We start from the raw sequence: 10459 nt of genomic DNA, 5'->3' as shown, positions 1-10459 counted from the left end.
TGTAAGAACCTAAAGAGTGTTTCAGGGTTCAGGGGCCGCACAGAAGGTCGGGGGAACTCAAAACCCATTCCTTTTTAGATAGACGGATGAGATGCATAGAGGAGTCACAGTCTGCCCTGAAAACTATGATTAGGGAATCTCCTCCAAATAGCCCATGGGGGGGGGTCCTATATGGCATCCTAAAGGCAAGAGTGATCCTAAGTGGGGGAGGGACTTCCAGTGGATAGGACTGGGCCACCTGCCACTTTTTCTTTGCGATATAGGATATGTTTGCTATTCTTCTCTGGTGACTTACCCAGTGGGACCTAGTGAATCTATGATGACTGTACAGGGATTTGAACTCAGGTCATTTGTCCAGTGCTCCCCCCCTTGGACCACACCAGCACCCTGCTCTCCTCAGACAATGGCTCATATGAAAAGAGCCTGAGCAGCTAACACTGAATCAAGATCATGAGCATTGACCTCTGTTAAGAAGCGTGGGAAACAAAGCTTTCCCTGCCTTTCTGAATATTCACTCAATCTCTTTAGATCTCAGAATCATAGAGAAGAATGTTAGAGTTAGAAGGGACCCTGGGGAGGGGGTTATCTAGTCCAATGCAGGAATCCTGCTTGCAGTTGTCTCTGGGTGGGCTTGAACCATCAACCTTCTGGTTAACAGCCCGACTCACTGACTCACTGCACAACGACTGTTACTGTCTATACGGTCACTGGACCTGGTGTCCACCCTTGTTGCCCCGATTCCTCTGCTTCTACACTTTGGATTTTAAAGCCATGTTATGTTAAGCATCCTTTAGTGCCAATCAGGAGCTGATGTGAAAATCTTGTATTAGAGCAGCCTTGGGCACTTTAAGTTTTGCTTTTCTTCCTCTTGTCCTCAAACATAGAATGTGGTGTGTTAAGCTATGCACCCTGGCCCACTCTCACACTTCCAATCCATACACCTTGCAAGGAACACGATGAGCAGAGATGAAATCAAACGTTCATTTTTGTGTGATCTTCTCAGGTACAGCTATGGACCACTTCAAAACACCAGTTCCCTTCCCATCATCAGTCTTCACACACACACTGAAGAAACCCTGGGAAGCGATCTTTTATATGGGTGGCAAATGCTGATGATCCTCGTTGGCCAAATGTTATTTGTTGTCTTTTCAGAGCAAAGTGTTCCAACCCCACAGCAAAGCAAATGTCATTAGCAAGCAGTGTCCAACTAGGGAGTGAATCTTCGCTTCCATTATTTCTACCTGTATGTTGAAATTTGTAGTGTCTAGTATGTGTAGATAATTATATATGCATATCTGTGCACATATACGATTGTTTCTTACGGCACTGACTGTTGCATCACCTGAAATATAATTCCTTTTGGTATAATGATCCTGTTTTGCAATGGTGTGTTCCTTTCACCACAGAAGACGCAGAGTTTGTCTTACACAACTTGGCTGGTTGCACGGGAAGGATACTGGAAACAATGCAAAAAGTCTTTCTGGGTTTTTTCCTGATAGCTAAATGGTATTCTGTTATATAAGCTGAATGCTTACATCATGATGCCTTTATTTTGACAGACATTCTTATGGATTATCACATGCCCAGTTTTAATATAATTGTCCATCGGTCAACATAAATGGACAAACGAGCTAAATTTTGGAGGCACATTAGAGTCCATATTAAAATATGTGGTTCTTTCTGTATCGCATTTCAATTTTGAGATATATTTAAGACTGAATCGCTACAGCATTGAGTCAGTATTGAGTTGTGTATATATTTGTGAGTGAGTGTGTGCTGAATGCCTGGGGCCCCTTCTAATTCCTGGCTCCAGCATGGATTCAATTGCTGGAATAGCTAGGACAGCCTGGTAATGGCTCGCTAAATCTTCTTCTTCTTTGGCGATCACTCATAGCCAAGTAAGATTGTTTTCAATGAATATGGTCTTAACAGTGAGTCCGTAAGTGACCGTGGAGGCCAGTTCTGGATCCACATGTCTTTTCACAGTGGGGACATAGGTTTCCAGGCGGGAGTTGAGCACAGTGAGGGTTTGCCAAACATGCCTTCCTCTTAGTTTTCCCTTTCATCCTGAGTTTGAGTGTCTTTGAAGTTCATGACACCTTTGGTAAAGGCTGTTCTCCAATTGGAGGGCTCTCAGGCCAGTGTTTCCCAATTGTCTATGCTTATACTACATTTTTTTAGATTTGCCTCAAGAGAATCTTTAAACTTCTTTTGTTGACCACCATTGTTACGCTTTCCATGTTTAAGTTCAGAACAGAGGACAGTGGTACCTCAGTTTTCGAATATCTTGGAAGTCGAACATTTCGGTTTTCGAATGCCGAAAATCCAGAAGTACCGTATTTTTTGCACCATAACACTCACTTTTTTCTTCCTAGAAAGTAAGGGGAAATGTCTGTGCATGTTATGGAGTGAATGCCTACGGGTGGCGGGGGGGAACTGCTGCAGTTGTGAGCAGAGGATCCATGGTTCCCCTTCCTTCCCTCCTCCGTGGCTCGCTTTGAAACAGCAAAGCGAGAGAAGAGCCGCTGAGTGGGGAGGAGAGAGGGACAGAGAGCCTGCTTGCTTTAAAGGAGCAAAGCGGGAGAGGAGAGGAGCCGCTTACACGAGTGGTTGGCGGTTCGAATCCCTGCAATGGAGTGAGCTCCTGTTGCTCTGTCCCAGCTCCTGCCAACCTAGCAGTTTGAAAGCATGCCAGTGCAAGTAGATAAATAGGTACCGCTGTGGCAGGAAGGTAAACGGTGTTTCCATGCACTCTGGCTTCTGTCACAGTGTTCCGTTGCACCAGAAGCGGTATAGTCATGCTGGCCACATGACCCGGAAAGCTGTCTGTGGACAAATGCCGGCTCCCTCGGCCTGAAAAGCGAGATGAGTGCCGCAACGCTAGAGTCGCCTTTGACTGGGCTTAACTGTGTAGGGGTCTTTTACCTTTACCTTATCCTCCCAGGGGACGGTACTATCCACTTTGGAAACCACTGCACAAACAGCAACTTATGCGTTAACACTGCACCAGAGTGGTAACACTTTAAAGTGCAGGTGGGAGAGTGGCAGGCCCAAGGCTATGTGGTATAATTAGGCAGGGGCAGAGGCAGGTCTATATGAAGAAACACTGGGCAATGGCCTCTCTGATGAAGTCTGTCCTGCAGCCATGCCCCCCCCCCAAACAAGCTTACCCGGTGCCAGTGGCAGGAGTGGCAGGCAGCAGTGCAGAGTGACTAGGAGCCAGCAAGCCACCACCTAAATTTCCTACCATGTTCTGGAGTGACACTACATCAAGTGAAGTCTGGCATCAGGAAGAAATGTTTAAGGTGGGCCAAGGGCAGAATTTCTGGCACCTGGACAGCTACTTGAGATCGCCAGACATAGGTGGGGGCAGCAACCGGAGGGGAGAGAACAGCATGGAGAACAACACACTTCATGCAAGATGCACGGCAAGAATCCAGAGTATTTAAAGATTTAGCTGTGTCAAGGAAGAGGCACTTACGTTGCAACGTGATCCCTAGTCAGAGTTGTCATTGTGCAATTTTGCTATGCAATGTTTGCAAGTCTTAGAAATCCCATTATTGGAATGGGCAGGGCAAGCCATCACCACCCAGGTGAAATCACCACGCTCATCATTTTTGTGTACACTCAGCCCAACAGAATGTTCCTAGTTTGCATTCTCCTCCTCCTTTTTGTTTTGGTCCTCTGAGAATCTTAAGAAGCCATAAGAATTCTCCCTGTCCTTTTGTGTTTGAACATGCCTTCCACTATATATCAAAGCTCACCTAGACCACACAGATAACAAATCAACAGTATCTATTCTTCAGGACACTCCTTAACATCAGACCCTGAATGTACTGGTTGCAAAACAAACCAATAACCAAGAAATTTAAAACGCATCACATTGTTGAAGCAGAGCAAGGAGTCATTCTGGATTTAGATTCCTACGCCGCTTGAATGCCATCTCACTGTCCTGTTCTTCACTCCATCAGCGAACCAAGGCAAAGATTTGTCTGCTAAAGGAATAGCTGTGACCTCTCATGTGAGTGGGCAAACAAACCACAAAGGTTTGTATGTCATCCAAACACATGACCATGGTTTGTTTTGTACCACAATCACTAGCCAGCTTTAGTCCGATGTTTGTTGTCGGCTTAGTGATAATTTCTACTTATTTGTTTCATTGACAACTTTTAAGCAGCTTGATCAAAACATCCCTAAGTGGTGATTTTTATGATATACAAAAGATATATATGAAACAATTATCAGTAATATACAAATGAAATCTTTTTCTGAAAAGGATACATAACTAGCTTATATGTCCTGATAAGCTTGCTGTTCCAGACCTCTTGATAAGCACTGCAAAGGACATAATAAGTAAGGGGAACTAATTCCTCTCTGCCGCTGCAATCACTGAGTCTTTTGTGTGCCTCTGCTTATCAACCTCATTAGTGAAGCACTAAACAGTGACTTCATCAGGGATCTAGAATAAATGGTACCAGGAGTCCCCAAGACATATCCCAGGAAACAAACTAGTGCAGAAGAACAGATAAGGCTCCAGCTGCCATACAAGCTGAAGTGAGGGTAACTGTGACAGACAGCTCAGTAAGAGTCCTCAGCAGACTTCCTTTAGGAAACTATATTGCATGCAAAAGAACAGGTATGCTTGCTTGGAATGACCTCACAAAAGCTTTGTTTTATAGTAGCTAAAGGTTATGCCAGGGATTAAGAAACAGCCAATTTACCTTTGTTCCAGCACTTGGATTCCTGCTGAACAAAACAGGTGCACGTGTTATATTTCTGCACTATTTAGCACCTTTAAAGTTATTGTTTATGTCTATTAATTGAAAATCTGGAAGAAGAAAAATACAAAACACATTTCTTAAAGTGTTCCAGGTTATTACAAACAATTGTTTATATTGAACAACTTTCGATAATTATTTTCCAGCAATGAGTAGCAGCCCAGTCTATAATGTGCATTGAACCAAAGTATTTGTAGCGAGATTTGCTTAGATCCATTGATTTCAGTGATATTAAACTGGTTTCTGTCCTTTATTATATCTGAATTACAATATTCATTAGTTTTGCAAGGCAAAATGAATTAACCGCAGCGCCTGCACTGCAAAGGGAAAGCATACTGTCATCAAAAGGAAGTGTTCAGAACAGATGCCCAACTTCCTCTCTTCTCCCACTTTTGTCATCTGCTCAGTGTAGCTGCATCTCTGAAACTGAGCCATTCTGGGCCTCACCATGACTTCAATAGGTGTGTTCAGGGCCAGATTTAGGTTTGGTGAGGCTGTAAGCTACTGAAGGTAATGGGGCCCTTTATATGTCCAGCTGTCCTTTGTCAACAACAAATTGTATTTTTGTGTGTGTTGAATATATGCTATATGGTAATTTATGGACCTAATAGGTATCTAAAGCAACTTGTACATGTTGCCATGCAACCAGTCCATGCAGAATGTAGGCACCCTATATATAGAAATGAGCAAGCCAGTGATATTTTAGGGAGCAGCCTAGCAGGCAGGGCCCATTACTTACATCATACACAACACAAAACACGGTTGCTGTATGTAGGTTATATTTTATTTGTTTTTTATCTTATATTTTGGAAATGTACATCCAGTTTTTTCCTTTAATTTTTTTGGGGGGCCCCAGGAGATTGGGATCCTAAGCTATAGCTTTTTTTAGCTTATATGTAAATCCGGCACTCGGTGTGTTCCAAGGAATCCAGGTACGCTGCATGAAGCTCTTTGGAATAGAGATATAAATCCAACAATTGATAAATAAAACATTGTTTTAAATTAAACTATAATGATTGACGGAATTGTTATCTTATACCAAAGCTTCTACAATTGTTTAGAAACACCCAATGTAATCAAATGCAACGATGAACTAAATACAGCATAACAGAGCCCTTGTTAGCAAACCAAAACTAACTAAAAGAGCTGCAAGGTCTTCACCTCTAAAAGCACAATCATAATCGCCATCAAGTGGATCGAAAGCAGAAAATGCGGAATTAGTTGGCAACCAATGTTAACAATTCCTAGAACAGTCATTCCATCCAGTAGCGCGACATATTATAATATTTCGTGGTTTTTATAAAGTGTGCAAGGAAGTCAAGGAGGAGACAAAAACATTAACAAAGTGGGTTCCTCCACTGTTCAAGGCAATATGCCTCTGAGAATATGAACTGCTGGGAATTGCATAAGGTGGGAGTGCTGTCTGTGCTTCAGGGCTTCTTCTATGTATCTGGTTAGTCACTCAGAGTAGGATGCTAGACTGGATGGGCCATTGGCCTGGTCCAGCAGTCCTCTTCTTATACTCTTGTATTCTAATAGGGGATTTGTGTTTGTGTGTGCCATTGTGGAATATCTGACCCAAATCTGTTTTCAGGGCAGACAACCACTAGGTTGCTACACTCAGGTGCAGTGGAAGATATTGTCCTGTCACCCATCACGCAATGGGATTCATTCTTATTCACTTAAAAGGAATAAGGAAAAAGGGAAATCAGTACAATGTTTTTTTGGATATGAGAACCATCTGATTCATTTTATGTTATTTTCTGAAAGGCAATCACTCTACAGTGTAGGTTTAGCACAGGTACCTGAACTACGCATAGCTATCAATCCACATTTATATCTGACTAAGTTATACTCAGAGTAGATCCATTAAAATCATTGGATTTAAGGACTCCCTTCATCTTACTAAACTTAAACAATGTAAAAATCCTAATGGAGAACCAATCATTAGCCAGTGCAAAAGATTAGCTGAGGCAGGATAGCTCAGTTGGTAGAGCATGAGACTCTTAATCTTGGGGTTTTGGGTTCGAGCCCCACAATGGGTGAAAGATTACATTGCAGGGGGTTGGATTAGATGGGCCCTGAGGTCCCTTCCAACTATACATTTCTATGATTCTAAATGTAATCAATGGATGTATGAAATGGATCCCCAGTTAAATGCAGTCAATGAACATATGCCAGTTTACACCAGCAAAGACATTGTGAGACAAGTGTAGGATCTTAAAAAATAAAAAAGTTTATATGTTGAATACAAGTGAAAAATGTTTGGCTGAAATAATTAATTTCCCTGAGATCACTTCAGCTAATGCAGGAGTAATAGTAGCAGGAGAAATGTCATGCAACAACATCATGTCAGCACAACTCATTAAAGCTCCGGACTGCATTGCCAACATGCTTTGTTCAGAGTAATTGGAAGCCAGGTCAATGCCCAGGCAGCGCAGTTTCTGCAAGAGTGGTATGCACTAGAGAACTTTAAATGAGCACCAGGTGGCATTAATCTGAAAGCACCAATACTGTCTGCATATGGAAAAATATACATGTGTAACTCCTGCACTCCTTTGGGAGGAAGGGCAGAATCAAAATTGAATAAATAAATAAATAATAAGAATAAATAAATAATAAGAAATATAAATTCATAAAAATATACTGATGTTTTAAAAAGTGCTTCCCATAATCAGGCTCTGCTTATATTTATTTACAGTTTTCACCAACATGCATTTCAGTTGTGGATTTTGAGGGGACTTATTCAAGCAAATAGTATTGTGAGGTTTTTTTAAATCATTATTATTTCACAGAAATCCATAATGACCATGAAAAACAGCACATTGTGAAGCTCAAAACAGAAGAAACCATTAGTAAACCAGCAACCATCCAGAGCTTGGTAACAAATATATGCAAAGAATATATTTAATAGCCTGAGAAAGTACCTGAGAACACAGTGCCTCTGAACAAGACCTTTCAAAGGATGTCATGCCCCAAGAGAAACAGGACATCTTCTCAGTCTCTCACCTGCATGTGGTTTATCAGCCTCTCTTTTGGTGATTCTCCATTGAACAGGAGCAAAAGAGACACACATTCTTATTCCAGTCATGGAGTCTGCTTGGCATTGCTCCAATGCTAGGGATTCCTCAAGGATATGAGTAATAGTATGATTGCAGAGCAGGCTTGGCAACTAACAGAGCAAAATAATTCTAACCAGGCCCCTTTGCATGCTGGGACGCAATAGGACTTGCCATGTTTACAAAGAGAAATTTAAGCTTGACACGTACAGATTGCTTTAGCAAGCAGGCACCTTTAAAGTGCCACACGTCACCAGTGAGTTTAAAATAACTGCCTGCCTTCATCATTTTATTAAAAGTGGTACCCTTGCCTTTTGCTCTGCACAAAGCTTTCCACAGCAGCCTAGAACAGACTCAGGATATGCCCATTGGATGGCATGCTAGTGCAATCCTAAGAATGTGTTATCAGAAGTAAGCTGTCTAAAGTTCTATGGGACTTACTCACAGGTAAGTGTGCATAGGATTGCAGCCTTAAAGTCCCAAAAATCATTTAAAGCAAATGCTCTACAATTTATTTATTTTTTAAGTTTGGGGGGGCTTGTAGGAGATTTTAACCTCAGAAAAAGTAGTAATCACCAAATAGGTGATTTCAATAGATTTCAATGCTTTTTGAATTGTCTTTTGGTCATGTAAAAACCAAACAGATAACAGAACGGAGCATTTTAAGCCACAGGGGCTGAAATCCATAAGCATGGTAGTGCAGTAAAATAAAACAACAGGTTCTATATTAGGAAATCAGAATCACGTGGCACTAAATCATAAAAGGAAAGTAGGCATGTACAGTGGCGTAGCGTGGGGGGTGCAGGGGGGGGCCGGCCACACCGGGCGCAACATCTGGGGTTAGGGCAAATCCACGGGTTAGGGGGCGCAAATCCACGGGTTAGGGGGCGCAAATCCACGGGTTAGGGGGCGCAAATTACTTGCCTTGCCCCGGGTGCTGACAACCCACGCTACGCCACTGGGCATGTAGAAATATGGTAAGGAAAGTTGGCTTAAAAAGAACAAGGCTCATCCTTTCAAAGGATTCCATGGAACAGGAAGCAGATTCCATGGAACAGGAAGCAGCCATTTGGATACAGTTACCTAGATTTTCAGGACAGATGAGCAGGAACAAACACATTTACTGGGTACCCCATAAGGGAAAAGGAGCAGTTTTTTCTTATAACAATATCAATACTGATCTGCACCTGCAAATCTGAACATCCCGGGAACTAGAGCTGTGACCTTTTATCAGGTGAAACCTAAATGTTTGGAAAAACTGGCAAAATCCCTGTAGGGATCTCAATGCTTTAGAAGCAGGGCTTATTAAAAAACCAATCATAGAATCTTACGTTAATAAGAGGTCTCTATTTCCTATGCAAATAAGGGTAATTTGAACAGAGCACTCTTAAAGTGTTTAACTACTAGGCAGAACTAAGGGGGGGGACCACACATAATGGCTACTTGAAAGCCCATGAGTTAATCTGACAGAAATTAGGGCATTATTATCATTGATGTGTTGATGGGCAACAACCAACTTGGCAGAAAGAAGTGGGAGGGAAGTTAGGTTCTTGTTGCTATGGCAACAGACTAGAAATGCATGTGAGACATGCTATAGGCTGGCAGAGTTGGCTGCTGCAAAAAAAGGGGGGGAGGGGTTGGATCTTTTTACCAATGGAAGCCAGAATGTCAGTCTAAGGGATTATGTGCATTATAGGTTTGCTCATTGCAGGCCTAAACTTCAAGTTATACACACAAGCTTGTGTTATAAAAGTCCAATAGCTGCTTTGGATTCATCTACAGGAGGGGGGTTTGCTTCAGAGATAATAGCAAAGGAAGAGGAGTTGCCTGTTGCTTCTCTACTCTAAATACCCCCAAACTATATTATAATATTAATGACTGCGTCAGTATCTATGTTCCCTGTGCTATGAAGAAACTCTTGCAATCTCAGTCTCTGTGAGAGGTAAGCAAAGGTGAATATATATACAGTGGTACCTCAGGTTACATATGCTTCAGGTTACATACACTTCAGGTTACAGACTCCGCTAACCTCAGGTTAAGAACTTTGCTTCAGGATGAGAACAGAAATTGTGCTCTGGCGGCGCGGCGGCAGCGGGAGGCCCCATTAGCTAAAGTGGTGCTTCAGGTTAAGAACAGTTTCAGGTTAAGAACGGACCTCCGGAACAAATTAAGTACTTAACCCGAGGTACCACTGTATATGAATTTTGGACATTGTTTCATTTAATTTTCACGAGTCAGAATGTTTACTCAGTTCCCATTTATTTTGACAATATTTGGGCAAATCCCAAATTCATAAGGAACGAAGAAATCAATGACTAACATACTGGAGCTAAGAAAGTGGGGTCAGAAGTTGAGGGCCCCACGCGTGGGGGGATGTCATTGGGACTCCATGGGCCAGTTCTACGCTCTCCTGCTGATGTGTGCTGTAGCCCCCAACAACATCATGTGCACATTCATTTGAAGGGGCTCTGTGCTTGCCTTGAACCGCATATACAAAACTAATCAGAAAAGAGCACCCCAAATGATCAAAGGGATGGAGCAACTCACCTATGAAGAAATTTTAGTTCAGAGCAAACGTGAGCAAGAGTTGCTATATGATACAAGTGTAGAAAAGAACCCTGG

The 10459-nt window shown here is 42.3% G+C and overlaps 1 long non-coding RNA gene across 1 annotated transcript in view; it reads left to right on the top strand.

Moving 5' to 3' along the window:
* Positions 1 to 10459, top strand: part of LOC310766305 — an 818379-nt gene that overhangs the window by 476302 nt on the left and 331618 nt on the right. The gene's annotated exons all lie outside the window — the stretch shown is intronic.

The sequence above is a fragment of the Podarcis filfolensis genome (assembly GCF_964270895.1).
Source record: "Podarcis filfolensis genome assembly, chromosome: 1".
Taxonomy (NCBI): Eukaryota; Metazoa; Chordata; class Lepidosauria; order Squamata; family Lacertidae; genus Podarcis; species Podarcis filfolensis.
This window is presented reverse-complemented; position numbering and strand designations above follow the sequence as displayed.